Source organism: Bombina bombina, chromosome 1 (genome assembly GCF_027579735.1).
Source record: "Bombina bombina isolate aBomBom1 chromosome 1, aBomBom1.pri, whole genome shotgun sequence".
Classification (NCBI taxonomy): Eukaryota; Metazoa; Chordata; class Amphibia; order Anura; family Bombinatoridae; genus Bombina; species Bombina bombina.
Window position 1 is genome coordinate 677,621,532 of NC_069499.1, and position 26,660 is coordinate 677,648,191.

Sequence of the window (26,660 nt, forward strand, 5' to 3'; positions counted from 1 at the left end):
ATGTTTTTCCGGTCCCTAAGAGGATTTCTGACATTGTTGCTAAGGAGTGGGATAGACAAGGTATCCCCTTTTTCTCCCCCTCCTACTTTTAAGAAAATGTTTCCCATATCAGACACCATGCGGGATTCGTGGCAGACGACAGGCTAAGCGTACAGCTATACCTATTGAGGACAGTTGTGCTTTCAAAGATCCTATGGATAAAAAATTAGAGGGTCTCCTAAAGAAAATATTTATTCATCAGGGTTTTCTTCTGCAACCTATAGCGTGCATTGTTCCTGTAACTACTGCAGCTGCTTTTTGGTTCAAGGCTCTAGAGGAGGCTCTTCAGGTTGAGACCCCATTAGATGATATTCTGGATAGAATTAGGGCTCTTAAGCTATCTAATTCTTTCATTACAGATGCCGCTTTTCAATTGCCTAAATTAGCGGCAAAGAATTCAGGTTTTGCCATTTTAGCGCATAGAGCGTTATGGCTTAAGTCCTGGTCTGCTGACGTGTCATCAAAATCTAAGCTTTTAGCCATCCCTTTCAAGGGTAAGACCCTATTCGGGCCTGAACTGAAAGAGATCATTTCAGACATCACTGGAGGAAAAGGCCATGCCCTTCCTCAGGATAAGACAAATAAGATGAGGACCAAACAAAATAATTTTCGTTCCTTTCGAAACTTCAAAGGTGGTCCCTCTTCCTCCTCCCCTGCTGCAAAGCAGGAGGGGAATTTTGCTCAATCCAAGTCAGTCTGGAGACCTAATCAGACTTGGAGACCTAATCAGACTTGGAACAAAGGTAAACAGGCCAAGAAGCCCGGTGCAGCCCCCGATCCGGGACCGGATCTAGTAGGGGGCAGACTTTCTCTCTTTGCTCAGGCTTGGGCAAGAGACGTTCAGGACTCCTGGGCTTTAGAAATTGTGACCCAGGGGTATCTTCTAGACTTCAAAGATTCCCCTCCAAGGGGGAGATTCCATCTTTCTCGATAGTCTGTAAACCAGACAAAAAGAGAGGCGTTCTTACGCTGTGTAGAAGACCTATATACCATGGGAGTAATCTGCCCAGTTCCAAAAACAGAACAGGGGTTTTACTCCAATCTGTTTGTGGTTCCCAAAAGGGAACCTTGAGACCAATTTTAGATCTCAAGATCCTAAACAAATTCCTTAGAGTCCCATCCTTCAAGATGGAGACCATTCGGACTATTTTACCAATGATCCAGGAGGGTCAGTATATGACCACCGTGGATTTAAAGGATGCGTATCTGCACATCCCTATCCACAAAGATTATCATCAGTTTCTCAGGTTCGCCTTTCTGGACAAGCATTACCAGTTTGTGGCTCTTCCCTTCGGGTTGGCCACAGCTCCCAGAATTTTCACAAAGGTGCTAGGGTCCCTTCTGGCGGTCCTAAGGCCGCGGGGCATAGCAGTGACGCCTTATCTGGACGATATCTTAATTCAGGCGTCAACTTACCAACTAGCCAAATCTCACACGGACATCGTGTTGGCTTTTCTAAGATCTCACGGGTGGAAGATGAACGTAAAAAAGAGTTCACTTACCCCTCTCACAAGAGTTCCTTTCCTGTGAACTCTGATAGATTTGGTAGACATGAACATTTTTCTGACGGAGGTCAGGAAATCAAAGATTTTAACCACCTGCCGAGCTCTTCATTTCATTCCTCGGCCGTCAGTGGCTCAGTGTATGGAGGTAATCGGACTAATGGTAGCGGCAATGGACATAGTTCCGTTTGCTCACTTGCATCTCAGACCACTGCAACTATGTATGCTCAAACAGTGGAATGGGGTTTATGCAAATGTATCTCCTCAGATAAATCTGGATCAAGAGACCAGAGACTCTCTTCTTTGGTGGTTGTCACAGGATCATCTGTCCCAGGGAATGTGTTTCTGCAGGCCAGCATGGGTCATAGTGACGACGGACGCCAGCCTTTTGGGCTGGGGTGCAGTCTGGAATTCCCTGAAAGCACAGGGAGTGTGGACTCAGGAGGAGGCTCTCCTCACGATAAATATTCTAGAACTGAGAGCGATATTAAACGTGCTTCAGGCGTGGTCTCAGCTGGCTTCGGCCAAATTCATAAGATTCCAGTCGGACAATATCACGACTGTAGCATATATCAATCATCAGGGGGGAACAAAGAGTTTTCTAGCGATGATAGAAGTTGCCAAATAATTCGATGGGCAGAGACTCACTCTTGCCATCTATCAGCAATCTATATCCCAGGAGTGGAGAACTGGGAAGCGGATTTTCTAAGTTGTCAGAGTTTTCATCTGGGGGAGTGGGAACTCCATCCGGAGGTGTTTGCACAATTGGTTCAGCAATGGGGCACACCAGAATTGGATCTGATGGCGTCTCGTCAGAACGCCAAACTTCCTTGTTACGGGTCCAGATCAAGGGATCCTCAGGCAGTACTGATAGATGCTCTAGCAGTACCTTGGTCATTCAACCTGGCTTATGTGTTTCCACCATTTCCTCTCCTCCCTCGTCTGATTGCCAGAATCAAACAGGAGAGAGCTTCAGTGATTTTGATAGCACCTGCATGGCCACGCAGGACTTGGTATGCAGACTTGGTGGACATGTCATCTGTACCACCATGGACGCTACCTCTGAGACGGGACCTTCTGATTCAAGGTCCGTTCCAGCATCCAAATCTAGTTTCTCTGCGGCTGACTGCCTGGAGATTGAACGCTTGATTTTATCCAAGCGGGGATTCTCTGAGTCGGTCATAGATACCTTGATTCAGGCTTGAAAGCCTGTCACTAGGAATATTTATCATAAGATATGGCGTAAATATCTTTATTGGTGTGAATCCAAAGGCTACTCATGGAGTAAGATCAGGATTCCTAGGATTTTGTCCTTTCTCCAAGAAGGATTGGAGAAGGGGTTATCAGCTAGTTCCCTAATGGGACAGATATCTGCTTTGTCAATTTTACTGCACAAGCGTCTGGCAGATGTTCCAGACGTTCAGTCGTTTTGTCAGGCTTTAGTTAGAATCAAGCCTGTGTTTAAACCTGTTGTTCCGCCATGGAGTTTGAATTTAGTTCTTAAAGTTCTTCAAGGGGTTCCGTTTGAACCTATGCATTCCATAGATATTAAGCTTCTATCTTGGAAAGTTCTGTTTTTAGTTGCTATCTCTTCAGCTCGAAGAGTTTCTGAACTATCTGCATTGTAATGCGACTCGCCTTATCTTGTTTTTCATTCTGATAAGGTGGTTTTGCGCACCAAACCTGGATTTCTTCCTAAGGTTGTTACTAATAAGAATATTAATCAGGAAATTGTTGTTCCTTCCCTGTGTCCTAATCCTTCCTCTAAGAAGGAGCGTCTGTTGCACAACTTGGATGTGGTTCGTGCTCTGAAGTTTTACTTGCAAGCGACCAAAGATTTCCGTCAAACATCTTCTCTATTTGTTGTCTATACTGGAAAGCGTAGAGGTCAAAAAGCTATGGCTACCTCTCTCTTTCTTTTTGGCTGAAAAGCATCATCCGTTTGGCATACGAGACTGCTGGACAGCAGCCTCCTGAAAGAATTACAGCTCACTCTACTAGAGTGGTGGCTTCCACATGGGCTTTTAAAAATGATGCTTCTGTTGAACAGATTTGTAATGCTGCGACTTGGTCTTCACTTCATACCTTTTCCAAATTTTAAAAAATTGATACTTTTGCTTCTTCGGAGGCTATTTTTGGGAGAAAGTTCTTCAAGCAGTGGTGCCTTCTGTTTAGGCATCTGTCTTGTCCCTCCCGTTCATCCATGTCCTATAGCTTTGGTATTGTATCCCACAAGTAAAGGATTAATCTGTGGACTCGTCGTACCGTATAGAAGAAAAGTAAATTTATGCTTACCTGATAAATTAATTTCTTCTATGGTACGACGAGTCCACGGCCCGCCCTGTCATTTTAAGACAGATTATATTTTTTGATTTAAACTTCAGTCACCTCTGCACCTTTTAGTTTCTCCTTTTTCTTCCTGTACCTTCAGTCGAATGACTGGGGGGTGGAGTTAAGGGAGGAGCTATATAGACAGCTTTGCTGTGGTGCTCTTTGCCACTTCCTGTTAGGAGGATAATATCCCACAAGTAAAGGATGAATCCGTGGACTCGTCGTACCTTATAGAAGAAATTAATTTATCAGGTATGCATAAATTTACTTTTTCTACAAGAGATACCAAGAGAACAAAGAAAACATTATAATAGAAGTAAATTAGAAAGTTGTTTAATATTGAATGCTCTGTCTGAATCATGAAAAAAAAATTATAATTTAAAATATATCTATAATTAAGGGATTCTCTAGAGAAGATATTTCTTTAGTTAGGTTGCGAGAGTCCACAAGATGTTACGTATGGGATATACATTCCTACCAGTAGGAGACAAAATTTCCCAAACCTCAGAGCCTATAAATACCTCTCTCACCTCACACATACTTCAGTTTTAAACTTAGTCTCCTTAGGAGGTGGCTGAAGTATGTTGATGTGCTTGATTTCTTCAGTGAAAGGCGCTTCAGAGAATATTGAAGACCGGTTTCCGTCAAAGTACAGTGCTTGTCAGAGGGATGTGAAGGGAGTATTTCCTTATGACACCATGGTTTAATTTCATGGGAAATCTTTTTTATGGGCTCTCTGTAAATTTGGTTGCAGGGATTCATCTTTTGCCTCCCTTTACAGATCAACGTTACATTGCTATTCCATTACCTTTGCTGATATGTTTCAGTACTGGTTTGGCTGTCTGCTATTAGTAAACTAGTGTCTAAAGATAAGTATATTTCTTTCCTAAGATATGGTGAGTCCACAACGTCCTCAATTACTGTTGGGAATATCACTCCTGGCCAGCAGGAGGAGGCAAAGAGCACCACAGCCAAGCTGTTTTAAGTGTCACTTCCCTTCCCACAAACCCCAGTCATTCTCTTTGCCTTGGTGCATGGAGAAGGTGAAGTTTTGGTGTCTGAAGAAAATTGGATTTATTTTACTTCAAGCAAGAATAGAAAGCCAGAATAGTTTTACTCTGATCTTTCATTTTCAAGTCTGCGTCTAGCCATACTCCACATTAATCTCTTCAGTAGGGTAGTGGTGGCTTTTAAGCAGTTAGGAACTTGTGAGGTGGGCTTCACTGCATTTTCCTAACATGTTGCTGCCCTTGTATTGAAAGCCAGAGTAGGTTTACTCTGTTCTTTCTTTTTTCCACAGGTCTCTGTAAGGAGTGGCTTCCTTTCATACCCGGTGAGCTGTCCCCTGCCGGACAGCTAGAGGTGCAGGTAAATGCCTTTTTATCTTCTGGGGCTAGGAGGCTGGCACTAAAAGGGTTATCCTTTAAGAAAGACTGCAACATTTTTGGGACTACAATCCTGTGGAAAGGATTATTATGGCAGTAAGCAGGCACTCTATTTGCAAGCAAAATTAATTCAAGAGACAGTACTTTATCATATATGGTACTTGGTGTTTTGCTTGGGCCACTTGATCTCGCTATTGCGATCTTAAGCCGTATTAGCTATAGTGCTACTGGAAGGCAATAGGAAAATAGATGGTGCAGGTCTGTAGAATAATTTTTCTCTGCTTGATGAAGAGAAAAAGGGCTTGAGGTGTATATAAAAAACTTGTTTATATAAGTGCAGTATACTCACTCCATAAGTTGTGGGAGTTCAGCTGCAGTGTAGTATGCTTCCAGGTAATGGAGTTCCCTGGAATAAATGCAGGGTTTCAAGATCTGATAGGTGCCTATTATAAGGCTGCAGCTAAATGAAGATCCATATAAAGGAGAATCCGGCTTGTCACAGCAAAGAAGTGTATCAATAATCTTCCAACTTTGGTAAAAGGTATTTTATTAGCTCAACGCGTTTCAACTTTAAACAAGTCTTTATCAAGAGCAAGATAAAAATAATAAAAACAAGTGGCTGAGTATAATTGCTGTGTTCACAAGCCGGTTTATATACAGAAGTGGTAGTATCCAAATTCCTGTGAGAAACAGGAAGTTATATTTACAATGTGCAATGTGTTAAAACAAAATTAAAAAGAAAATCTGAATTGGTGGCAGACTATCTATATTGTAAGAGTATTATTAAATCGTAAATGCCGTTTTTTTTCAAAAAATATTTCTAAATTTTGCGGTTAAATGTGTATAGTCTGGCATCAATCCGATTTTTAGCCAATCAAAATGAGTATCCGTTATATTAGCCAATCAAGAGGAGCTCAATAGTTTGTCCTCAAGCAGGTAGTCCGTAATGTATGAGTTCCGTTTCAGGTCCGGTGGAGGATCACGTGAGCAGAACAACCAATCCGTGTGGAGTTGTAAAGTGGGCGGAACAGCCGATCCGTATAGAGTTGTGAGATTGCAAACTTGTCATCTGTAGAATAGTTCCTGATAGGTCCATATTAGTGAAAGGAGTGTCTTTTGACATTAGGTTAGTGTGTACATTATCGTGGTTGAGCTCTTGAAACCCTGCATTTATTCCGCGGAACTCCATTACCTGGAAGCATACTACACCGCAGCTGAACTCCCACAACTTATGGAGTGAGTATACTGCACTTATATTCACAAGTTTTTTATTTACACCTCAAGCCCTTTTTTTCTCTTCATTAAGCAGAGAAAAATTATTCTACAGACCTGCGCCATCTATTTTCCTATTGCCATTCGTTAAGACAGTCATAGAGGAGAGACTGTAAGAAGGCTGCGGTCTTACCTAAAAGGAGAGTATTAGTTCCTGGTTTTTATTCTAAGTGTTATTTTCATCTTACACGTTGTACTATACATTTTCTGTTGTTTTTTGTATCTATATTGTGCTACCGGAAACGGCTACATTTTGTTTTGTTTCTTTTCTGGCAGGAAGCGCGCCTTTAGTATTGTGGCACAGCTTCACAGGCCGGTCACGTGACCTCTGTATTCCGCTCCTGAAAGAAGAAGCAGCTTACGGAAAAGCAGTTGCGATATCTTCTCTGAGAGTTTGGATTGTCCTTGCCTAGATTGCTACGAGTGGGCAGAGAGGTATAGAGGTGTGCGTGGGGTTTTTAGCAATATTTTTTCAAGTTGGGCATATTTTTTTGAAAGAAGCCTTATAATAAAGCCTTAACTCTGCAAACGCAAGATATTCATATTAGTGGTTTGTTCTTCTGGTACAAGATTTTATCGCAAGCCTATTTAAAGAGACAGTACTTTGCTAATAAAATATTTAATTTTTGGTTATATTGCTAAAAAATATTTTTTTCCTGCATAATGGAGCATGATCCTGCTCCTATGGACAGGTGTATTCTGTGCTTAGATAGTCAAGTTGTGCCTCCCATGCAATTTTGTTCATCATGCATAGAAAGGACTTTAAAGAATAAAGGTAAACTTTTTGTCTATGAGCCAAATGTTTCTCAGGATGATGCTGTTTAGGCACTGCCACAGTCTTCTCAAAGTCCCAAGCCTTAATGGTGTAACTTGCAGTGCCCTGCGGTTCCTCTCAATCTCCTGGAGGAGCTTATTTGCAAGCAGAGATTGCTACCCAGGTATCCGCTGCGGTATCTGCGGCATTAGCTGCCATTCCCATGCTACAGGAAAAACGCAAGAGGAAATGTGAAGATTCAGATAGTAAGGTTTCTGCTCCAGCTTCGGCTACTCTAGTTGCCCTTTCTCATAAATCTGATGGGGAAGATACGTTGGTAGCCTCTGAGGGTGATATCTCAGATTCGGACAGTATAATTCCTTCATCTGATGCTGAAGTTGTATCCTTCAGATTTAAGCTTGAACACCTCTGTGTACTGTTAAAGGAGGCTTTGGCTTAGCTGGACGACTCCGATACTCCTGTCGCCGTCAACCCTAGGAAATCTAGTAAACCTAATAAATACTTTGATGTTCCTTCCTCTGTGAAGGTGTTTCCTGTGCCAGACCGCGCTTCTGAGATTATAGCACAGGAATGCGAGAAGCCTGGGATTCCTTTTTCCCTGTCTCCTGTCTTTAAGAAGATGTTTCCTGCTGCTGACTCCATTAAGGAGTCGTGGCAAACAGTGCCTAAAGTAGAAAGGGCCATTTTTACTCTGGCTAAGAGAACTACTATTCCTATTGACGATAGTTGCTCCTTTAAGGATTCAATGGATAAAAAGCTGGAGGCTTATTTGAAGAAGTAGTATGTTCATCAAGGTCTCCAATGGCAACCTGCAGTGTGTATTGCCACTGTGACAAGTGCGGCAGCCTATTGGTTCAACGCCTTGTCTGAGTCTCTTCAGGCAGAGACATCTTTAGAGGAGATCCAATAAAGGATTAAGGCTCTTAAGATAGCCAATTGCTTTATTACCAACGCTTCCATGCAGATTATTAAATTGGGAGCAAACATTTCTGGTTTCGCTGTGCTAGCGTGCAGAGCATTATGGCTGAAATCTTGGTCACCTGTTTCCTCTAAATCCAAGCTTCTGGCAGTTCCCTACAAGGGTAAGACCTTGTTTGGACCCAGTCTAACAGAAATTATTTTTGATATTACGGGTGAAAGGGGTCTTCTACAAGAGAAGAAGAATAGATCGAATGGCCGTCGGAGTAATTTTCGTTCCCTTCGTAGTTTCAGAGGAAAGTCTTCTCCTTCATCTTCTAAGCATGAACAGTCCAAGTCTTCTTGGAAACACAATCGATCGGTCTTGGAACAAGGGGAAGCAATCAAAGAAACCCGCAGCTGAGTCTAAGACAGCATGAAGAGTTTGCCCCCGATCCGGGATCGGATCAAGTGGGGGGCAGACTTTCTCAGTTCTCTCAAGCTTGGATATGAGATGTCCCAGATCCCTGGGCTGTGGACATAGTATCTTAGGGTTACAAATTGGAATTCCAGACTTTTAGTCCCAGGGGCAGGTTTCACCTCTCAAGATTATCTGCAGGCCAGATAAAAAGAGAGGTGTTCTTGAAATGTGTACAGGATCTTTCCTCTCTGAGAGTGATAATTCCAGTCCCAGTACAGGAACAGGATCTAGGTTTCTATTCCAATCTGTGGTTCCCAAAAAAGCGGGAACTTTCCGACCTATTCTAGATCTGAATTGTCTAAACAAGCTTCTCAGAGTACCGTCCTTTAAGATGGAAACTATCCATTCCATTCTTCCTTTAGTGCAAGAGGGTCAGTTTATGACGACCATAGACCTGAAGGATGCATACCTTCATGTTCCCATTCACAGGGATCATCACAAATTTCTGAGATTTGCCTTTCTGGACAAACACCTTCAATTTGTGGCTCTTCTGTTTGGCCTTGCCACAGCTCCCAGAATTTTCTCAAAGGTTCTGGGGGCTCTCTTGGCAGTGATCAGGTCTCGGGAATTGCTGTAGCGCCATACCTGGATGATATATTGGTTCAGGCGCCATCTTTTCAACAAGCAAACTTTCATACAGAGATCTCGTTGTCTTTTCTACGTTCCCACAGATGGAAAGTGAATCTGGAAAAGAGTTCCCTTGTTCCAGCTACAAGGGTGGTTTTGTTAGGGACCATAATAGATTCCCTAGCTATGAAAATATTTCTTACGGAGGTCAGAATATCAAAGATTCTTAACTCTTGCCTCTCTCTGCAGTCTACTGTTGGGCCATTAGTGGCTCAATGTATGGAGGTAATTGGTCTGATTGTCGCTTCCATGGACGACATTCCCTTTGCTTGGTTCCATTTGAGAGCTCTGCAGTTATGCATGTTCAGGCAATGGAATGAAGACCATCTCTCTCAGAGAATAGATCTAGTTCAGTCGACAAGAGACTCTCTTCCCTGGTGGCTTTCTCAGGAGCATCTGTCTCGGGGCACATGCTTCCAGAGACCTTCCTGGGTGATTGTGACTACGGGCGCCAGCCTGCTGGGTTGGGGAGCAGTTTGGAATTTGTTAAAGACGAAAGGACTATGGACTCGAGAGGAGTCTGCTCTCCCCATAAACATTGGAGTTGAGAGCGATTTACAGTGCTCTGATGGCTTAGCCTCAGTTGTCCTTAGCCTGGTTTATCAGGTTCCAGTCGGAAAATATCACCTCAGTGGCTTACATCAACCACCAGGGAGTTCCTTAGCATGAAGGAGGTTGCTCGGATTGTTCAGTGGGCGGAAGCTCACAATTGCCGTCTATCTGCTATCCACATTCCAGCAGTGGACAACTGGGAAGCGGATTTCCTGAGCAGACAGACTTTTCATTCCGGGAGTGGGCACTCCATCCGGAGGTGTTCTCCTACTTAAACCTCAAATACGGGGTGCCGGAGCTGGATCTGATGGCGTCTCGGCAGAACCCCAAGCTTCCAAGGTACGGTTCAAGGTCAAGAGATCCACAGGCTGCTCTGGTAGATGCTCTGGCGGTTCCTTGGGATTTCAGGCTGGCATACCTGTTTCCTCAGTTTGCTATCCGTCCACGAGTCATTGCTAGTATTAAACAGAAGAGATCATCAGTGATTCTAATAGCCCCTGTGTGACCTCGCAGGATCTGGTATGCAGACATAGTGGAGATTGCCTCTGAGGAAGGACCTCCTGATTCAGGGTCCCTTCCTTCACCCAAATCTCGTTTCCCTGAAGCTGACTGCTTGGAGATTGAATGCTTAGTTCTGTCTAAGCGTGGGGTTTCTGAGTCTGAGACCATGATTCAGGCTCGCAAGCCTGTTACTAGGAAGATTTACCATAAGATTTACCATAAGATATGGCGTAAATATCTTTATTGGTGTGAATCCAAAGGCTACTCTTGGAGTAGGGTCAGTATTCCTAGGATTTTGTCCTTTCTCCAGGAAGGTCTGGAGAAGGGTTTGTCAGTCAGTACTCTGAATGGTCAGATTTCTGCATTATCTGTTTTGCTACACAAGCGTCTGGCGGACTTTTAGTCAGGCCTGTGTTTAAGTCGGTTGCTCCTCCTTGGTGCCTTAACCTTGTTCTTAGTTTTGCAGTAGGCTCCATTTGCGCCTTTGCATTCCATAAATATTAAGTTGTTATCGTGGAAGGTTTTGTTTCTTGTTGTTCTTCTTCTTCTCTGAGAGTCTCTGAATTCTCGGCTTTGCAGTGTGATTCGCCTTATCTTATCTTTAATGCTGATAAGGCAGTTCTTTGTACTAAGTTAGGTTTCCCTCCTAAAGGGGTTTCGGATAGAAATATTAATCAGGAAATTGTTATTGTTCCTGCGCTATGTCCTAATCCTTCTTCTCATAAGGAACGGTTGTTGCACAACTTGGACGTTGTGCGTGCTTTGAAATTTTATCTACAGGCGACTAAGGATTTTCGCTAGTCTTCTGTTCTTTTTATCTGTTTCTCTGGAAAACATAAGGGTCAGAAAGCTATCTATAATTCGCTTTGCTTATGAGACTGCTGCTCAGCAGCCTCCTGAGAGAATTGCGGCTCATTCCACAAGAGCGATCTCCTCTTCTTGGGCCTTAAAAAATGAGGCTTCTGTGGAACAGATTTGCTAGGCTGCAACTTGGCTAGGCTTCTTTTGTGAGAAAGGTTCTTCAAGCGGTGGGGCCTTCTGTTTAGATCTACCTGTCTTGTTTTCCTTTCCTGGTCTTTGTGTCCTCTAGCTTGGGTATTGGTTCCCAACAGTAATTGAGGACGTTGTGGACTCACCATATCTTAGGAAAGAAAACAAAATTTATGCTTACCTGATACATTTCTTTCTTTCCGGATATGGTGAGTCCACGACTCCCGCCCTTTATTTTAAGACAGTTCTTTTTGACTAATCCTCAGACACCTCTACACCTTTGTGTTTCTTTTTTTTTCCATTTCCCTTCGGTCGAATGACTGGGGTTTGTGGGAAGGGAAGTAATACTTAACAGCTTGGCTGTGGTGCTCTTTGTCTCCTCCTGCTGGCCAGGAGTGATATTCCCAACAGTAATTGAGGACGTCGTGGATTCACCATATCCGGAAATAAATAAATTTATCAGGTAAGCATAAATATTGTTTTTAAATATTTTTAATGGACACTCACAGCTATGGATTAGGCACTTTCTTAAAGTTTTTACTATGTATGGTTACATATAGAAGCCCAGGGACAGGTTCTTTTTACCATTATTTTATTAAATCTAAACATAATAAAGCTTGCTAGGGGATCATGGGACTCGATTTTGTTAATCGATTAATTACCGTTCTCCACTGATGTAACGTACCTTTAATCAGTTAACTTTTACATTTCAAGTGCGCACATACACGCACAGTGTTGCACGCTTTTTTAGAGACTAGAATCATCAATTTGTGCCTCTTTTGGCGCACCTGTTTTTAAATTTTCACTGCATCTATTTAGACTCTAAGTGAGTGTACTACACAGCATCTCATACTCTGCGCGCCTCATATCTAGGAACTTAAGGTTTACTAGAGCTGTTAATAGCATTTTATAGACTCTCATAAATGCTCACACTAAATCTCTTCTATTTATTAACACTAACGAAAGCTTCCCCCCCCCCATGCTTGAAAGCTTGCTAACAATAATGGGTTAAAAATGCAAACTTTATAATAAACTTTGATTTTTGTTTCGTCATAATGAAATGACTTGAACCAGTCCCTGAAATTACCATAAGAACTTAAATATACATAACTGAAATTAGTCAGAAAAAAATAACTACTATTCATTTGAAGTTCAGACTTAGTGCATTACATTGTTTTTATTGTGTGTTTTTGACTATACAAATCTACTCTATTTTTTAGTTTTTTTTAAGACTGTTGTTAATCTCCCTGAGGTTTTCCCTGTGCCTTATGCTGTCTCTGACATGGTCTAAGCCAGGTAATTATTTTACTCCTCCTGCAAGGATAAAAAGGTATATCCTTTACCTGCTGCTAATTTAGATTTATGGGAAACTTTTCCCAAGGTGGATAGGGCCATTTCTACTCTGGCTAAATATTTTTCTGTTACTTTTGGAAGACTGTACTTCTTTTAAGGACATTTTAGACAGAAAGTTAGAATAATTTCATGGACGGACCTTTTTACGTGCAGGTTATATTCTCAGACCAGCTATTTCTATTGCTGATGTAGCTACTGCTTCTACTTACTGGTGGTCTTGTCTTTCAGAACAGTATTCTTATGACTCTGCTAGCTCAAATCTACTGGATTTGCCTTAGAGTGCCAATTCTTTTATTTGTGATGCTGTTTTTGATATTAAGAAGAATAACGTCAAAAGAATGTCTTTGGAGGTCCTTGCCTGAAGAGCCTTGTGGCTTAAATCCTGGTCTGCTGATATGGTGTCTAAATCCTAGATTGTCTCTTTCTTCTGTTATGTGTGATCAGTCCACGGGTCATCATTACTTCTGGGATATAACTCCTCCCCAACAGGAAATGCAAGAGGATTCACCCAGCAGAGCTGCATATAGCTCCTCCCCTCTACGTCAGTCCCAGTCATTCTCTTGCACCCAACGACTAGATAGGATGTGTGAGAGGACTATGGTGATTATACTTAGTTTTTATGACTTCAATCAAAAGTTTGTTATTTTAAAATAGCACCGGAGCGTGTTATTACTTCTCTGGCAGAGTTTGAGGAAGAATCTGACAGAGATTTTTTACTATGATTTTAACCGGAGTCGTTAAGATCATATTGCTGTTCTCGACCATCTGAGGGAGGTAAAGGCTTCAGATCAGGGGACAGCGGGCAGATGAATCTGCATTGAGGTATGTGGCAGTTTTTATTTTCTGAATGGAATTGATGAGAAAAGCCTGCCATACCGTTAAAATGACATGTATGTATACACTTCAGTATTCTGGGGATGGTATTTCACCGGAACTACTGTGTTAAAGGTCACTAATCCTTTTAATAACTATTCTCATGTTAAACGTTTTTGCTGGAATGTAGAATCGTTTACATTGCTGAGGTACTGTGTGAATAAATATTTGGGCATTATTTTCCACTTGGCAGTTTTTTGCTTTAATTGTGACAGTTTCGTTTCTCTTCACTGCTGTGTGGGAGAGGGAGGGGCCGTTTTTGGCGCTCTTTGCTACGCATCAAAAAATTCCAGTCAGCTACTTTTATATTTCCTACATGATCCGGTTCATCTCTGACAGATCTCAGGGGTCTTCAAACTTCTTTGAAGGGAGGTAAATTCTCTCAGCAGAGCTGTGAGAATTCTTATAGTGACTGTGAATAAAAAACGTTGTTTTGTTTTCTTATGTACAAATTTAATTAGTGTTGTTTTTTACTAATGGGAACAAACCTTTGCTAAAAGTTGTGTTGTTTTAAAGTTTGATGCTATAACTGTTTTTCAGTTCATTATTTCAACTGTCATTTAATCGTTAGTACCTCTTTGAGGCACAGTGCGTTTTTTTGCTAAAAAAGATTATAACCAAGTTGTAAGTTTTTTTGCTAGTGTGTTAAACATGTCTGACTCAGAGGAAGATATCTGTGTCATTTGTTCCAATGCCAAGGTGGAGCCCAATAGAAATTTATGTACTAACTGTATTGATGCTACTTTAAATAAAAGTCAATCTGTACAATGTGAACAAATTTCACCAAACAGCGAGGGGAGAGTTATGCCGACTAACTCGCCTCACGCGACAGTACCTGCATCTCCCGCCCGGGAGGTGCGTGATATTTTGGCGCCTAGTACATCTGGGCGGCCATTACAGATAACATTACAAGATATGGCTACTGTTATGACTGAAGTTTTGTCTAAATTACCAGAACTAAGAGGCAAGCGTGATCACTCTGGGGTGAGAACAGAGTGCGCTGACAATGCTAGGGCCATGTCTGATACTGCGTCACAGCTCGCAGAGCATGAGGACGGAGAGCTTCATTCTGTGGGTGACGGTTCTGATCCAAACAGATTGGACTCAGATATTTCAAATTTTAAATTTAAATTGGAGAACCTCCGTGTACTACTAGGGGAGGTCTTAGCAGCTCTCAACGATTGTAACACCGTTGCAATACCAGAGAAACTGTGTAGGTTGGATAAATACTTTGCGGTACCGGCGAGTACTGACGTTTTTCCTATACCTAAGAGACTAACTGAAATTGTTACTAAGGAGTGGGATAGACCCGGTGTGCCGTTCTCACCCCCTCCAATATTTAGAAAGATGTTTCCAATAGACGCCACCACTCGGGACTTATGGCAAACGGTCCCCAAGGTGGAGGGAGCAGTTTCTACTTTAGCTAAGCGTACCACTATCCCGGTGGAGGATAGCTGTGCTTTCTCAGATCCAATGGATAAAAAATTAGAGGGTTACCTTAAGAAAATGTTTGTTCAACAAGGTTTTATATTACAACCCCTTGCATGTATCGCACCGATTACGGCTGCGGCAGCATTTTGGATTGAGTCGCTTGAAGAGAACCTTAGTTCCTCTACGCTAGACGACATTACGGACAGGCTTAGAGTCCTTAAACTAGCTAATTCTTTCATTTCGGAGGCCGTAGTACATTTAACCAAACTTACGGCTAAGAACTCAGGATTCGCCATACAGGCACGCAGGGCACTGTGGCTAAAATCCTGGTCAGCTGATGTTACTTCTAAGTCCAAATTACTTAATATACCTTTCAAGGGGCAGTCCTTATTCGGGCCCGGTTTGAAAGAAATTATCGCTGACATTACGGGAGGTAAGGGCCACGCCCTACCTCAAGACAAGGCCAAAGCTAAGGCTAGACAGTCTAATTTTCGTCCCTTTCGGAATTTCAAGACAGGAGCAGCATCAACCTCCACTGCACCAAAACAGGAAGGAGCTGTTGCTCGTTACAGGCAAGGCTGGAAGCCTAACCAGTCCTGGAACAAAAGCAAGCAGGCCAGGAAACCTGCTGCTGCCCCAAAGACAGCATGAACCGAGAGCCCCCGATCCGGGACCGGATCTAGTAGGGGGCAGACTCTCTCTCTTCGCCCAGGCCTGGGCAAGAGATGTTCAGGATCCCTGGGCACTAGAGATCATATCTCAGGGATACCTTCTAGACTTCAAATTATCTCCCCCAAGAGGGAGATTTCATCTGTCAAGGTTGTCAACAAACCAGATAAAGAAAGAAGCGTTTCTACGCTGCGTACAAGATCTGTTAACAATGGGAGTGATCCATCCGGTTCCGTGGTCGGAACAAGGACAAGGGTTCTACTCAAACCTGTTTGTGGTTCCCAAAAAAGAGGGAACTTTCAGGCCAATCTTAGATTTAAAGACTCTAAACAAATTCCTAAGAGTTCCATCGTTCAAAATGGAAACTATTCGGACAATCTTACCCATGATCCAAGAGGGTCAGTACATGACCACAGTGGATTTAAAGGATGCTTACCTTCACATACCGATCCACAAAGATCATCACCGGTATCTAAGGTTTGCCTTCTTAGACAGGCACTACCAGTTTGTAGCTCTTCCATTCGGATTGGCTACGGCTCCAAGAATCTTCACAAAGGTTCTGGGTGCCCTTCTAGCGGTACTAAGACCGCGAGGGATTTCGGTAGCTCCGTACCTAGACGACATTCTAATACAAGCTTCAAGTTTTCAAACTGCCAAGTCTCATACAGAGTTAGTTCTGGCATTTCTAAGGTCGCATGGATGGAAAGTGAACGAAAAGAAGAGTTCTCTCTTTCCTCTCACAAGAGTTCCATTCTTGGGGACTCTTATAGATTCTGTAAAAATGAAGATTTACCTGACAGAAGACAGGTTAACAAGACTTCAAAATGCATGCCGCGTCCTTCATTCCATTCAACACCCGTCAGTAGCTCAATGCATGGAGGTGATCGGCTTAATGGTAGCGGCAATGGACATAGTACCTTTTGCACGCCTACACCTCAGACCGCTGCAATTATGCATGCTAAGTCAGTGGAATGGGGATTACTCAGATTTGTCCCCTACTCTGAATCTGAATCAAGAGACCAGAAATTCTCTTCTATGGTGGCTTTATCGGCCACACCTGTCCAGGGGGATGCCATTCAGCAGGCCAGACTGGACAATTGTAACAACAGACGCCAGCCTACTAGGTTGGGGCGCTGTCTGGAATTCTCTGAAGGCTCAGGGACTATGGAATCAGGAGGAGAGTCTCCTACCAATAAACATTCTGGAATTGAGAGCAGTTCTCAATGCCCTTCTGGCTTGGCCCCAGTTAACAACTCGGGGGTTCATCAGGTTTCAGTCGGACAACATCACGACTGTAGCTTACATCAACCATCAGGGAGGGACAAGAAGCTCCCTAGCAATGATGGAAGTATCAAAGATAATTCGCTGGGCAGAGTCTCACTCTTGCCACCTGTCAGCAATCCACATCCCGGGAGTGGAGAACTGGGAGGCGGATTTCTTGAGTCGCCAGACTTTTCATCCGGGGGAGTGGGAACTTCATCCGGAGGTCTTTGCCCAAATACTTCGACGTTGGGGCAAACCAGAGATAGATCTCATGGCGTCTCGCCAGAACGCCAAACTTCCTCGCTACGGGTCCAGATCCAGGGATCCGGGAGCAGTTCTGATAGATGCTTTGACAGCACCTTGGAAATTCAGGATGGCTTATGTGTTTCCACCCTTCCCGCTGCTTCCTCGATTGATTGCCAAAATCAAACAGGAGAGAGCATCAGTAATTCTAATAGCACCTGCTTGGCCACGCAGGACTTGGTATGCAGATCTAGTGGACATGTCATCCTGTCCGCCTTGGTCTCTACCTCTAAGACAGGACCTTCTGATACAGGGTCCATTCAAACATCAAAATCTAACTTCTCTGAAGCTGACTGCTTGGAAATTGAACGCTTGATTTTATCAAAACGTGGTTTTTCTGAGTCGGTTATTGATACCCTGATTCAGGCTAGGAAGCCTGTTACCAGAAGGATTTACCATAAAATATGGCGGAAATACCTATACTGGTGCGAATCCAAAGGTTACTCCTGGAGTAAGGTTAGGATCGCTAGGATATTGTCTTTTCTACAAGAAGGTTTAGAAAAGGGTTTATCAGCTAGTTCATTAAAGGGACAGATTTCAGCTCTGTCCATCTTGTTACACAGACGTCTGTCAGAAAATCCAGACGTCCAGTCCTTTTGTCAGGCTTTAGCTAGGATCAAGCCTGTGTTTAAAGCTGTTGCTCCACCATGGAGTTTAAACTTAGTTCTTAACGTTTTACAGGGTGTTCCGTTTGAACCCCTTCATTCCATTGATATAAAAATGTTATCTTGGAAAGTTCTGTTTTTAATGGCTATTTCCTCGGCTCGAAGAGTCTCTGAGTTATCAGCCTTACATTGTGATTCCCCTTATCTGATTTTTCACTCAGACAAGGTAGTTCTGCGTACTAAACCTGGGTTCTTACCTAAGGTAGTCACTAACAGGAACATCAATCAAGAGATTGTTGTCCCATCCTTGTGTCCAAATCCTTCTTCAAAGAAGGAACGTCTTTTACACAATCTGGATGTAGTTCGTGCCCTCAAGTTCTACTTGCAGGCAACTAAAGATTTTCGCCAAACTTCTTCCTTGTTTGTCGTTTACTCTGGACAGAGGAGAGGTCAAAAAGCTTCTGCTACCTCTCTCTCTTTTTGGCTTCGTAGCATAATACGTTTAGCCTATGAGACTGCTGGACAGCAGCCTCCTGAAAGAATTACAGCTCACTCCACTAGAGCTGTGGCTTCCACTTGGGCCTTTAAGAATGAGGCCTCTGTTGAACAGATTTGCAAGGCTGCAACTTGGTCTTCGCTTCATACTTTTTCCAAATTTTACAAATTTGACACTTTTGCTTCTTCGGAGGCTATTTTTGGGAGAAAGGTTCTTCAGGCAGTGGTTCCTTCTGTATAATGAGCCTGCCTATCCCTCCCGTCATCCGTGTACTTTTGCTTTGGTATTGGTATCCCAGAAGTAATGATGACCCGTGGACTGATCACACATAACAGAAGAAAACATAATTTATGCTTACCTGATAAATTCCTTTCTTCTGTTGTGTGATCAGTCCACGGCCCGCCCTGTTTTAAGGCAGGTAAATATCTTTTAAATTATACTCCAGTCACCACTTCACCCTTGGTTACTCCTTTCTCGTTGATTCTTGGTCGAATGACTGGGACTGACGTAGAGGGGAGGAGCTATATGCAGCTCTGCTGGGTGAATCCTCTTGCATTTCCTGTTGGGGAGGAGTTATATCCCAGAAGTAATGATGACCCGTGGACTGATCACACAACAGAAGAAAGGAATTTATCAGGTAAGCATAAATTATGTTTTTCTTTCAGGGAAAGAAGTTATTTGGTTCTGATTTAGTTGAACAAGGATTGCAAGGATTCCATTATTCATAATGGAAACTATCCAGACTATTCTGCCTTTTGTTCAGCAAGGTCAATTTATGTCCACAATAGATTAAATGTATGCTTATCTTCAAGTTCCGATTCACAGAGATCATTTCCAGTTTCGGAGGTTTGTTTTCTAGACAGCATTTTCAGTTTGATGCTCTACCATTTTTCTGGTTACAGCTCCAAAAAAGTTTCTGGGTTTCCTTTTGTGTGTGATCAGATCTTAGGGTATTGCAGTGTTTCCATACCTGGAGGACATCTTGGTTCAAGCTCCATCTTTTCCTTTAGCAGTTTCTCACACCAACTGACTCTTCTTTCTTCAACAGCATGGTTGGAGGATGAATTTTCCAAAGAGTTATTTGGTTCCTTAGACCAAGGTAACTTTCTTCCAAATATATTCAGTATCCATTCATCTTTCTCTAACAGAGCAGAGAAGGTTAAAATTGGTGTCAATTGTCTGAACCTTCAGTTTCTCACATTTCCCTCATGATTGCAGCCTTAAGATGAAATTCCATTTGCTCGATTTCACATCAGGCTTCTTCAGCTTTGTATGCTTGATCAATGGTGCAGGGATTATACTCAGCCTTTCTTCTTAAAAGGAAAGAGTCCACGGCTGCATTCATTACTTTTGGAAAATACAGAACCTGACCACCAGGATGAGGCAAAGACACCCCAGCCAAAGGCTTAAATACCTCCCCCACTTCCCTCATCCCCCCAATCATTCTTGGCCTTTCGTCACAGGAGGTTGGCAGAGAAGTGTCAGAAGTTTGAGATAGTCTCTTATGGAGGGTAGTACTCTTTGCAATGGGACTGGAGTTTTAATTAATCCTGTCAACCTCTCAGTGAGAGCGTGGATAAAAGTTAAAGTCCGGAGATGCAGGGTGAGTTTTCCTGTGAACCCATCCTGACTCATATTAACAACGCCTTGGTAATCAGCGTTGACGAGTTTCGCTGCCTACCTTTCTTCACTCAAGTCAATTTCAGAAGCGAGGCTACTATCTGTCGCATTGAAGTGCCGTGTTCCTGTTCCACGGTGTAGATTCCGGTAAGATCATTTCATTTTATTTCGATATGTGAATGTGATGTTAACGAAACAAGGTAGGGTCTCAGTGGGTTAATATCTCCTGATGGGGGGTATTAAAAAGGGGGGACTTTTAATCATGTTTGTTATATTGTTCTATTTGCAAATGTGTAGCTATACTTAAGCTCACAGCCTTTTCGGAACATAACGCCCTTCTTTTAATGATGCAATCTTTAAGATTGTGTTGCCTTTTCGTGACTGGCACGGCGCACCTTGTGACGGGTGCGATAATGTTGTTTTTCACTTCTGTATGCTGACTGTGTGGGACCAAAACAGCCTTGCTCGTGGGTTATCTGGTTCACAGGAGTTGGTGAGTGCCCCAGCCATTGGGGGTGTTAAAGGGTGCCAGTTTTTTGTCATTTTTGTAATCCCAAGATTATGGAGGATTCTGCTATATGCGACACGGATGCCTCCGATACGGAGGATGTGTCTTGTGATGAATATGAAATGGCCTGGGTAATCAATGCCCATCAGTTATGTTGAGCCATCCGCCTCCGAGGTTTCCATGATCCGTGAAGCGAGTGGCCCAGTCCTTTTCCCGGCTACGCAAGCAGGTGTCCCTATGGCCTTTACTCCTTCTTCAGAGGGTGGCTTGTTTCCTGCAGAGCTTACGGCACGGTTCCACATGGCCATTTCTATGGCGCTAAATCATTTATATCTCTCAAGTGTAGATTTTCTATGATACTATCTGTGTTCCGTTAACCAGGGCCCGTTGAGCGCTGGATCGTCTGATTTAGTTCGACCTTCTGGGGGAAGCGTTGGGCCCTGAGGTTTCAGGGGCTCCTATCTCGGGGCCAGGATCTTCAGTTGATCCGGCGAGAGATGATTTTGCCTTCCGTTATAGGCTGGCTCGCCTTTGTGTTCTTTTAAGACATGTTTTGGCAATGTTGAAGGATCCCAGTCCTAGCGGGCCGAGGGATCTGAGGCCTTAGAAGCTGGATGTCAAAATGGATCTAAAGTTTGGGGATGAAGCCAATCTCCTTAACATCGCTGTATTTTTCTTTTTCTTTGTGTTTTCCGGTTCCAGTTCTGAGCTTGGGTGAATGGGGTTTTTAATCGTCTGGTCCCGTTGTCGTCCCCATTCACCTTGGGCGTTCACCCGATGGGTGCTGCCTTCATTTTATTTTTTTGATCCGGATGGATGTGTTTAATTAGTTTTTTTTCTTAAGCTCATGCCTGTTAGATTTTCATTTTTATGAACGTTCTTCTCTGGAACCGATACTTGCGATTTAGGTCGCGTGGACACTTCTTCGGAAGTTGTGCACTTGTTGAATAAAATAATTATGTTTTTCTAGTTCATTTATCGATCCTTCGGGACAAATTTCTTGGACCTTGGGCAGTTCTAGAGTGTCCATATATCAAGCAGGTACTGGCGGGATTCTTTTTTGACTGTTACCAGGGTTCATGTCACCCTCGTGGTGCTGATTAATCCTGTTGGATTTTGAATGTCACTTGGACTATTCTATGGACTCCGGGCTCGGATCCTACTGAAGTATGAGGCCTGTGGTTTCAATACAACCTCTCCGAGTTATGAGTTCCAATCTAGGTTGGTTTTTTGGGCTTCTCGTCTGGGATACAGTTCTGTTTTTGCAGACGTCATCGTGGTACTCAGAACCGTTATTCCATTCTTTGGAGTTGGGAGATGTGTGTGACCTATGTGGTGTGCCGAGTGATTAATGGTTTGCATTTTCACTTGAGGTTTTTCCGGATACTGACTCTTTGGCCTATTAAGCATTTTATTGCGTTGGCGGAGTTTCCTTCCTTCCAACCTTGGGTGGATCATATGGTCTGGATGCATGGGCATGTTCTTTCTCTGCTCAGAGTTGTGTTACTCTAAGAGTTGGTGTTCAGGGATTTCCTGCCTTATGTGGGGAGCTGCAAACCTCCAGCTTTTGCCTGCTTAAAGAAAAATTTTGTAAGATAGATCCTTCAAGGATCTCTGGCTGTTGTCTCTTCCATTACCCTTGGTCTGACCATGGTCTCGACGTTCGGGTGTTTTCCGTCCTCGTCGCAACTCTAGCCTTGGGGCTTGTCAGTGAAGAGGCGAGGTCGGTTATGGAGGGCCGCCTTTCTGGGGTCAGGTAGTTGACCATTTATCCTCGATGCTCCATTAGGGGATTTGTGGGCAGTGTCTTAAGTACGATTCTCTGGGATGGCGAGCAGGGTACAGGGTTCTCATTCACCTTTGGGTGTTGATTGCTACCTTGCATGTGTGTGTAGCACGTATTAACGCTTGCCTACGAGATTTCTTTGCAATCCAAGTGTCCTGGGTGCTGAATCTTAGACTGTTAAGGAAGTCCTTGTGACTCTAGGGTTTGAGGCTGTTGCTAGTCGCTAAGTCTATTCGACTTTAGAGGTGCATTCCTCCTTGTAGGAGGCAGCTTAGGGTTCCTCTGGAAGTTGGATCTTCGTTTGATTCCTTTTTCGAGGACCCTGACCTGGGTCCATGTCTCTCCTTGGATGGGTGTGGACGTTTCTTTCCCACTCTAGATGTTTGTGGTCCTGCGGGCCTCTCCCTGTAGAGGCTGGGGCTCTGTGAGAGATGCCTATCTGTTTGTGGCTTAGGATTTAGGTCCCTCTGACGGTCTTCTTGCGCATTTATGATGTTCCTGTATACTCCTGGTATCTTCACCTGAGTTGGCGATATAGACGAGGGGTCTAGCCTCTATGGTAGGGTGGTTTTCCCTTGTTTCATCCTTCCTCTTCTAGAGCGGGGATAGAATTCTCCGGTTCGGAGTTACCTTAGTATTTGGAGCGACCTGTGGGTCCTTGGTGTCTTGCCTTGTAAGGGTTTTTCCCTTCTTGCGTTTCAGAATCCTGGAAGGGGAGTTGCGATGTAGTGACTGGTTCCTCCGTTCCTGCAGCGGGAAGCTAAGGGTTTGATCCCTATGGGGCTCCTGCTATATGTTGGATTCTGATATATGGATGCTGAGGGTCTGAGGACCTTCTTCTCTTGGGAAGTGTTCCTTTGTTTTTGCGAAGACAGCCGTGTAGGGGGTTTCGCACCCGAGCACAATGTCTATCCTGACTCATGGTAGCATACCATTTTTAGTAACGGTCAGCAGTCTAACCAGGGGCTTTGTTCCTACATTGACCCTTCTTTTCTCTTCCGGAAGTCTGGGACTCTTGTCTTTGGTCTTGACTAGCCTTTAAGCTAGGACCATTATCCTAGAGGGAAGTTTGGGGGTCGGTTACTCTAGGCAGGCTTGACTGTTTTTCTTTGGAGTCGGTTCTCTCCTTTGTGGGAGGTCTTAGATGTCCTCCTTTCCACTGGCGTTCGGTGCTGGGAGGGGGCGTTCCTTGGAGTCTTTGGAATGTTTGCTGTTGAATCCAGCTACAGCTATTGCACTTTGAGGGTGTAACCAGCTACAGTTAATTGCACTCTGACTGGGTATTAGCAAGCTTTGAAACGCCTTCGGTGTTTGGGTTTAGCAACAGTGACTCAGCTTTCTACCTGGAAACTGGTCATTGGGAGTTCCTGTTCAGCATTTGGTGCTCTTTTTGGAGAACTCTTTACTAACTGCTGGGATAGTTATCCTATTTCTGCTGTCTCTGCTGTCTAGCTTGCAAAACTAGATTTAATATGAGGCAAAGGGGAATTCATGATTTTCCTGGAGTACCTTTGTGTATAGTACAGGGTCAGGGATATGAGGGTGTTCCTCAAGTCCTTTTTGGGACATGTTTCCCTGTGTATGGATCTCTCTTTCTTCGGTCCTTGTGTTCTAGGGAGTTCATCTCCCTGGGTGGTGTTATTGTACGACAACCATGGGTTACTCTATGTTCTGCAAAGTGGAATGATCCTTTGGATTTTTCATGAGATTCTGCTCTCCTTTTTGGGGGCAGATAGCGGTCCTTGTCTTGGCCGGGTACCTTCATGGGAGTCGTGATCCTCGGGGTTTACTCCTCGGAGGTTGTTTGGGCTTGACTGACTCTGGGACTGAGTAGTTTAGTTCAGCTTTGCCGGCAGTGTAACTAATGTGCAGTTAACTGGGCTTCAGGTTTTCACCCGTGTCGTCTATACTTTTTCAGGTGTCGAGTAATCAGGCTGTGGTGCCTTTCGAAGGGGCCACATTTTGTACCCACCCGTTGTTTGCATTCAGTGTTCTTTAGCTTGGGTATTCTTTTCCCAAAAGTAATGAATGCAGCTGTGGACTCTTCCCTTTTAAGAAGAAAAACATAAATTATGCTTACCTGATAATTTCATTTTCTTCTGAAAGGAAGAGTCCACAGCTCCCGTCCGTGTTTTTATCTATGAGGCGGCTGTAATTTTTTGTTCTTCTGGCACTTTTTTCACCCTAATATTTCTCCTACTGTTCCTTGTTCCCTCGGCAGAATGACTGGGGGATGAGGGAAGTGGGGGGAGGTATTTAAGCCTTTGGCTGGGGTGTCTTTGCCTCCTCCTGATGGCCAGTTTCTGTATTTCCCAGACGTAATGAATGTAGCTGTGGACTCTTCCCTTCAGAAGAAAATGAAATTATCAGGTAAGCATAATTTGTTTTTTCAAAGAAAGATAGTCAGTCTCTAACTTGGTGGCAGGATAATCAGTTTATTATTCAGGGAGCTTCTTTTCCTTATCCTGCCTGGACTGTGATCACCACAGATGCAAGCTGTTTGGGGGTCTCTGAGGCGAGGTTAGCATTTAATGTACTAGAACTCTGTGCAATTTTCAGGGCCCTTCAAGCTTGGCCTCTGTTGAAAAGGGAGTTTCAGCTCCATTTTCAGGCAGACAATGTCACAGCAGTAGCTTTTATCATCCATCAGGGGGAACTCACAGTTCCCTGGCAATGATGGAGGTATCTCAGATTCTCTCCTGGGCCGAAGCCAATATTTGTCTAGTCTCTGCAATTCATATTCCAGGAGTGAACAACTGGGAGGCAGAGTAATCTCTTCATCCAGGGGAATGGTCTCATTTTTAGTTTTGTTCCACAGAAAGAATGCTAATCTTCCTGATGTTCATAGTTTTGTTCAGGCTCTGGCCCCTTGACGGCTCTGAGCTGTCGCAGAGTTTCCCACTCAGGTGCTAACGACGGGTCAGAGCCGTTGCTAGCACTCTCCCACCTTGAGGGAGATCTGGGTGCTCCCACCCGCTCCTACCCTGGCGATCTGGCCTGTATCGTGACAGGCATTGCCGGGGCTTCACGTTTTGTGTGGTGACATCACGCGCAATGACGTGATGACGTCACTGCACAACTTTATTAACAAAATACAAAGTATAGGGAAAGGGGTCATGCTGCTTAGAAGCCTGTATCTCAGGCATCTAAGCAGCTACAGACCCCCAAGACCTACCGTTGGAAAGGTAATCGCCTTAAATGATATAAGTCTTGGGGATCTGGAAAAAAAAGTTAAACAAATATTTAAAAAAAATTAAAAAACCTCAAATCATCTTAGCACTCAAAGGGTTAAACCTGTTATCAAGCCTATTTCTTCTCCATGAAAACTTAACCTGGTGTTATTTCTTTTGGCTATTTCGTCTGCTAGATGAGTTTGAATTATCATTACATTTTTTGCCTAAGGTTGTTTATTCAGACAACTTTAGCAGAGAGATTGTTGTTTTCTCTTTGTGTCCTAATCCTAAGAATGCTTCTGAGAGATCTTTGCCTTATTTGGATGTTGTTAGGGCATTGAAATATTACATTGATGCTATTTATCTGGTACCAGCAAGGGTCTTAAGGCCTCTGCTATTTCTTTAGCCTCTTGGTTCAAACTTTTTATTCACAAAGCTTATTGGAGGCAGGTCAGCCTCCACTGCAGCGGATTACTGCTTATTCTACTAGATCAGTTGCTCCTTCTTGGGCTTTCAAGAATGAGGCTTCAGTTAATCAGATTTGCAAGGCACCTAATTGGTCTTTTTTTGCATACTTTTATTTAAATTCTACCATTTTTATGTTTTTTACTTCTTCTGTTTGAATTTTATTTTATGTGCATTCAATTTTTTTTATTGGGGTTGTAGATTTAATTTTTCAGTAAAAAAAGATGTTTTTAAAATCGCTCCCTTTCTCCAAAGCTTGGGTATTAGTTCCCAAGAGTAAATGATCGTGGACTCTCACCACCTGTATGAAAGAAATCATAATTTTATGCTTACCTGATAAATTAATTTCTTTCATGGTGGTGAAAGTCCACGAGACCCCACTCATGTTTTTTTTGGGGGATGGTGTTGTTTTTTTTTTTCTTAAGCACATCTTTTTTCCTTGCTCCTTTTTATGGCTCATATTCATTTTTCTTACCTTACTTGCTTGAATATTTGCTAGACTACGGTATATGTGAGGTGGGAGGGGTTTTATAGAGCTCTTGGGATTTGGGAATCTTTGCCTCCGCCTAGTGGCAGAGAAGGGTAATTCCCAAGAGTAAAGGACCATAGACTTTCACCACCATGAAATAAATAAATTTTATCAGGTAAGCATACATTTGTTTTTTTTTTGTCTTAGACATAGGTATATGTTTTTTTTAACAATTGTTTATCATATCGTGACAAATAGAACTTCAGTTAACACTTTTTAATGCAAGAAATCTTG

General features: G+C 43.2%; 1 protein-coding gene across 1 annotated transcript in view; it reads left to right on the forward strand.

Annotated features, from left to right (window-relative positions):
• Positions 1–26,660, forward strand: part of MTM1 (myotubularin 1) — a 536,532-nt gene that overhangs the window by 76,218 nt on the left and 433,654 nt on the right. The gene's annotated exons all lie outside the window — the stretch shown is intronic.